Raw genomic sequence first — 7,384 nt, 5'->3', positions numbered from 1 at the left:
TGGCTTCTGAAACAGAACGCATGCGCAGGGCAATTACAGCCGTAGGTTTGACGTCACGGAGCAGCCATAAAATGAAAGTATAGATTTTTAAAAAACTTTATTAAACAAGATCAGACTGGAAAAGGAAACGCTGTGCCTCAGCAGAAGTGTGAAACAATGTATCAGATAACTGGACTTTCTACGCACATGTGTGCTTATGTATATATCTGGAGAAAATACGCAATTAGAAGAAAATACACAATTAGGAGAAAACGGGAGAAAGACTCCATTGTTTGCCTTGTTATTTCATACGAAAAAAAGGTAACCAAAGCTCTTTAAATGACACCCCGCGTCCTTTTTTTTTAACCCTGGTCTTTGTGTTTTTGTTCAGACCCAATTTCGAAAATGCTATGTTTACCACTGTGTATCATCTGCTCTAATTTTAACAATATTTCATAAAACGTCAGGGAAATGATGAGAACAGCTGCTGGACCAAACAAACGCAAATCATCACCCCTCCACAATCATGGTTGACAGTTGGTTTGAGGTGTTTGTGCTTGGCCTATGTATTATGGCTAAACATCTCCACTATGGTCTCATTGGCCCAAAGGAGGATAACAGGATAACTGTTAACACTGACCACAATCAAAGGCACTGCATTGTTCATTACACCATAACATGTGATCCAAGCTGTCACAGGGCAAGGGGTGGAGGACCCCTTGGACAGGTTGCCAGTCTATCATGGGGCTGACACAGAGAGAAACAATCATTCACACTTGCATTCACACCAATGGACAATTTAGAGTCACTAGTTATCTTAACATGCATGTCTTTGGACTGTGGGAGGCAACCAGAGTGCCCAGAGAGAACCCACACAAGCACAGGGAGAACATTTACACTCCACACAGAAAGACGCCTGCCAGTCAGTGGATTCAACCTCAGGACCCTCTTGCTGTGAGGCGGCAGTGCTAACCACTGCACCACTGAGCTGCCATATGTTTCCTGTGGTTAAAATTATTTTAGAAAATTTATTTAACTGCTATAACAAAAGAATTTCCCAGATTGGGGGTAAATAAACACATTTTTTTCTCGTCTTTTTCCACATTGGCTGTAGATGGTGATGTGAGGATGAATAACTGTGTCTCTTTTTTTTCGGTTTCCTCTGTGATGGAAAGACACGCTGGGTCAGTGCAAAAATGGATGGGTTGGTAGGCTGATAACAAGACATGTCCATTGCCTATATAGCAAGAGAGAACAAGAACAAAGATTTTATCAACCTCCTCCAACCAAAATTGTGTAATACAAGCATGCAGTGACACATCTGTGTAAGGGGTTGATGGATGCATATTTATAAGTACCAGAGGAGGGCAGTAGAGGACTGTAAAAAAAGACCAACATTTTAATGTTTCATGCATCTCTATAAAAACATCAGGGCAAATTCATATTGTATTCTCACTATTTATTTTATGTGGAATAATCTATGGGAACACTCACTTAGCAAATCCAGTCAATAACAGTTGTTAAAGCGGCTTTTGGGAAACACTGTCAAATAGTAGAAGTTTTTTTTTTTTTTCTCCTTCCCAGGAAAAACTTATAGCATGTTTTGGCTAGATGTCAGCCAGTTACTGTATAATGCTGGTGCAGTTCTCTCCAACAGTACTGTTGCATGAAATCATTAATTAGTCATGGTGGTTTTCCTGAGCCAAAAAAGACAATCTACATCCACAGAGATCTACAGGTCTCCATAATGATGCACCCCTGACTGCATGCTGAAGCTCAGTTCATGCTGTATTTAAAAAAAAGAAGGTAATTCAGTTTTGAATTTGCTCCTCCTTAGTGTATTTTACTGTGACAGAAAAAATTGGCTCTACAAGACAGTTGATGTATCTCTCTGCATGCAACCCACCAGCCACCATTGCAGGTGTTGCCTCTGTGGGGATTTGCACTCGTTTTGAATATTTTAGCATGCTCTGTGGTTCCCATGGAGTGATTGATTGGTTCTCTTTGGCCCACATTAGCTTTCTGCTCAAGACAGTCTCTGCACAGACCTTCAGGTGTTCACTCTGGGTGAAGAAAAAACTTCTTAGTAGGAAGTGTCCTCACTGCACACAAACCTAGCGCATTGACTATTAAAAGCAATATTTATGTAAGGGTAGGCCTTCAGTCCACACCATTCCTACCAGCCGAAATACTACAAATAACAAATGTACAGGCATCCAATATTTGTAATTTTTCTTGTTTTTAATTTTCTGATTGTAAAATACTGAGCTATACACACCTTTGTATATTACAAATATCACATATTTTGACCATTATGATGCTCCCTTGACTGTGGGCCAGAGGACAGACGCTTCTGCCAACCCCTCTCCTCACTTAGGTAACATCAGGTGATGTGGCACTGTGTCTTGCTCGTCTCTTCAACCTTTCATGCAGATGGATAGCTTGCAATTTTGCTGTGAAGGTCACTGGTTTTTTAAATCCATCTCTGCTACTGCTACGCACTTGATCAGCATAACAGTTTTGTCTGCATTACTACTCGAGTTTGTGATCCCTGCCAGTAGGTTAGGCCACATAATTAAACTGAGAATCTGAAGGAAATTCAATACAGTCTATTACAAGCAGAGGTGGCAAAAGTACTGACATTCTGTACTTAAGTAGAAGTACAAGTACTTGTGTTAAAAAATACTTTGGTAAAAGTCAAAGTACTGGTTCAACTTCTGTACTTAAGTAAAAGTAAAAAAGTACAGGCTCTGAAATTTACTCAAAGTAAGAAAGTAAAAGTAGCTCTTTGGAGGACGTTTCTACCTGCTATTTTTGTGTAAAGCTAACTGAACCTTATTATATATTATTGTAATAATATAAAATAATACATGAGAACACAAACGTTATTCCAATCTAAATTTTAATTCTAATGAATGTACTCAGCTTGAATCACAAACTGTGAAAGGGAATTTAAACACAGCTCTATTCTCTGTGTCCTCCATAGTAGAGGGTGACTGTGTCTCCACCTAAACACAAACATGAGGATACTCAGGGGTTACAGTGGGATTCAGAAGGTGGAGGAACCCTAGGATCAGCTGTAGTGGCTCTGCATGGGGAGAAGAATCACAACTTTCTATTGTGAGCTGCAGTAAATGATGTTGGTGTGCAGGCTGTGATCAGCTGACCTGCTGCTGCTGCTCTGAGGTTTACTGCTCTGTGTGGATGAACTGAACTCACAAAGATGTAACCCAGTATTTCACAGCTATCTGAGCTGATCTCCATCCCCTACACTGACAGCATACAGGCTGTAGAAATGTTGGATTCAGTGAATGAATCTCAGCATCAGCAGCTTTGTTTCAAACTCATCTCTGCTGCACTGATGTAACCTGTAACCATGAACACAAAGTGCACCAACACAGAGCTTTACTGTAAATACAGTACAACAAGATAACCTGTTTATTACGTACTAAACTGCAGTATTTTCATACAATCTTTGAATTACACAAAGTCAGCATACTTCAGTTTATTTTCCAGTCCTTACCTTTAATTCTAACCTCTCTTCTTCCTCTCCTGTCCTCTTTCTCCATCTCTGAGTGAACTTCTCTCTTTGCTCTCCCTGAAATGCAGCAGCTCTTCTTTTAGCTAGCAGACACACTGTGTGACAAACTGCACACACTTTGTGTGTTTGCTGATATTTGTTGAGCATTTAAAAAACGTTGCATTTACCTGCCACACGTTACTCTCTTCATGCTCGCTCCTCTTCAGTAGCGCTAGCTAAGCTGTTTATGTCCTGCGAGCGTAACTTACGGATTCGGTCCGGCCCGCTGTGACCCCTGATTATAGCGCTGTAAATGAGACATTAATTACATGGGTTTGTGTATTTAATCCCTTTGTACCCGATAAGCCCCGGTGATGGAGGATACGCCAGTACGATTGTCTCTTATATGTTAATATTCCTCCGTTTAGGCTCAGATCGCTTGATGACTGACGGCGCACTGACCGGAAACGCAAACTTCTCCCTGACGTGTTAAAAAGTAACGAGTCTGTTTTGAAAATGTAAGAAGTAGAAAGTACCGATACTTGTGTAAAAATGTAGGGAGTAAAAGTAAAAAGTACTCAGAAAAATAAATACTCAAGTAAAGTACAGATACCTAAAAAATCTACTTAAGTACAGTAACGAAGTATTTGTACTTCGTTACTTCCCACCTCTGATTACAAGTGAGTGAGTTTTAGACTCAAGGGAGACTTTGGTATTCATAGGCTTTATGTAAAGTTTTTTTTTAATGGCATACCAGACGTCTTTCAATGCTTATGTTGACTTCAACAGTGTCACATTACAAATCTCTATGCAGTAGGGTCCTAGGATGCTGTATTTACCAAGAAACCATAGAGAACTGAGTCATCCTTAACAAAATATAATGTTTATCTCATTATCTAAGCACTCAGTGATGGGGATGGGTTGAGCAGAATTAACTGGACTGGACATTTAACCATTTACACTGGCTACCAGTTATTCTAATATCAAATAAAGCAGCTGGAATTTTTCTACAGTAACGTGAAACCGAGTTTTCACAGAACTCTCTGCAGTCCTGTGAAAAACTGGGTACACTCCAAGATTCAGGAGCTTGAACTTTAGCAGCAATAAATTGAAGCCATTCTTTTCTGCATGACTTATCAGTCAGTCTCTTGCTGTGGAAGAATTTTGGCCCATTCTTCTTCACAGCGTTCCTTTGGTCCATTGAGGTTTGTGGACATTCATTTACGTGCAGCTCTTTTGATGTCATTACAGACTTTGACTGGGCCATTGCTAAATTTTCCTTTTTAGCCATGCTGTTGTAGATTTGCTGCTCCGCTTAGAATCATTGTCCTGTTGTATGACCCAATTTAAGCCAAGCTTTATCTGTGAGACAGTGAAGATGAACATGGTCTCACATCTGACCCTAAAATACTTTGGTATAAAGAGGAGTTCATGGTTGACTTGGTGATTGCAAAGTGCCCAGATCCTGTGGCTGCAAAACAAGCCCAAATCATCACCCCTCTACCACTGTGCATGACAGTTGGTATGAGGTGTTTGCTGATATGCTGTGTTTGGTTTTCTCCAGATGTGGTGCTATGCATTGTGGTCAAACACATCCACCGTGGTCTCGTCTGTCCAGAGGAAATTGCTCCAGAAAAATTGTGGTGTATTCAGGTGGAAATTTGCAAAGCTGAGCTGTGCCACCATGGTGGTTTTACAGAGAAGAGGTTATCTCCTGGCAATTTGATTATCAGCACCTGGCTGCTACTTACGTTCTTAATTCCTATGGCAGCAATAAGGACGTGCTTAGTTTTTCATAGGACTGCATAGAGTTCTGTGAAAATGTAGTTTTTCACAAGTGTACATGCTTAGACACTTCTAAACTATTTACACGCAAAAAACTTACTGTATGTAAGTGGTTTAGAAAGTTTATTTTGAACATATTAATGAGTCATTACAACTCAGATCCCATTTTATCTCAGATTTTAGGAACATCTCACAGTCATTCCCTGAAAATGTGTCAGTCTTTCACCAGAGCAAGTCCAGGCTGATGGCCCAGAATGACTTGGGGTGTCTCTTTTTTTCTGTCTCTGCCCTTGCATCTTATTTATTTTTTGCACAGACCTTAATACAGTACGAGCATGCTCTACTCTTCTCTTAAAAGAAACTGTGGCAGAATAAAAAAAATTAAAATACAGTCATTAGTTTTTTCCAAAGGCAAAACTAACAAAACACAAAAATATTCTAGCTTTGTTACTCACCCACCTGAGACATTTGTGCTTTGACTACTAATATGACAGTGTCTCCTCATACATTGCTAATTCTCTATTTCACAAACAGCACTGAAGTTAAAGCAAAGTCTCCCAAGTCCCACTCTGTCATTTCGTCACACCAGGCATCACCAGTGATGACGACGCTTCTTCTCAAACTTTGGACTTAGCAGAAATGAATGGCTGCATCCTTCCTTCCTGCCATTTCCCCCGGCTTGTGTGGGAGCTGAATTCAATATGACCTATAGTGGAATGTGACAGCAGAGGGCTGCCACAGCCCAATCTGACAAGTCTGCCAAATGGCTCTCTCTCTCTCGCTCACCATTCAAGCTTGAGCCAGCTCCTTTTGAGGCTCTTTTTTTCCTGAACTGCACCGCCATGCATCAGCTAAGAGCCAAGCCTGTTAACAGGATCACTTCTCCACAGTGCAGCGACTGCAGGAACAGTTTTACATGGTGGACACACTCAATTACATATATACACGCTGTTTAATTCCACAGATCAGTTCGTCCACACAGCCCATTGGCGTTGCATTTCAACTTAGTGAGGTGCTCGAAATGTGTGAATTTAACATCTGTCTGGGGCACGGGGGCCACAGACATCAGACAGAATTGATGTGATGTATTCATGGTTTGGATTCTTTCCGGATAAATTTAGAGGAGTTACATTGTAAGCTTTTCTCCAAATTATAGCTATAACAATGATTCACCTTCCCATTGGTGTATCCGTGTTTTTTTTTAATTACTTTTTTCCTTCTTCTGAAAAAAAAAATTCCTGATAAAGTGAAACATCTTGCTCACCATTGTATATTATCTCTACATTTTATGTATGATTGACATGCGGTCAGTTAGGAAGGCACCTCAGGAGCAGAGAAAACTTCAAGTTGAAATATTTCAGTGTTTGGCTAATCAATACAAGCTGTGATTCATCAATTTGAAAATAACAAAAAAAAAAACAAAAATAACAAACCCCCCAAAACAGTACATGTCAAATTGCTGATAGAAAGGATGAAGGGAAAAGCAATAACTTGAAATCTGACAAGACCACCCTGATAAAACATTAAGCTGGACCAACTGTTCAAAAAAGACCCATCCTACTGCTCCTGCATTTGCCACTGGGAGCAGGTGCTCTCCTGGTGGCTGATGAGCCACACTAGTTAATTAACACCACTCAAGCGTGTACAGCAAAGTACACGCTGTACTTTGGAAATTGTGTTTATGTTTGTAATCTCAGGACACAGAACAGAAAATGCACACAATAATCAAGCAGGAACACTACTGCAGGGGAAACGATGGTTGGTGCTTAAAAAAAAAAAATTCTCAAGACATAATGAAGGTCGGTGGAGGTCATCTGTAGCTGGGGGTTAAATTATTAGTTGCAATTTTGAGGTGAGGGTGAAACCTGTCACCATCATCAATGACCTCATTGCCAGTGGTGAAGCAAGAGACTTATTATATCGGTAGTTAGACTGGGGACATTACATGCACTAGCTCACCACAAAAACTCACTATTAATTTTTTTGGTTAATTTTTTTCTGGCAAAACATTCTAGGCCAAAATGTTCTGATTACTCACTCTTAGTACTTGATTATGCACAGCGAGGACTCATATTTAATAAACTTTTAACACCCAAGTGA

The sequence above is a fragment of the Archocentrus centrarchus genome, chromosome 12 (genome assembly GCF_007364275.1).
Source record: "Archocentrus centrarchus isolate MPI-CPG fArcCen1 chromosome 12, fArcCen1, whole genome shotgun sequence".
Taxonomy (NCBI): domain Eukaryota; kingdom Metazoa; phylum Chordata; class Actinopteri; order Cichliformes; family Cichlidae; genus Archocentrus; species Archocentrus centrarchus.
This window is presented reverse-complemented; position numbering follows the sequence as displayed.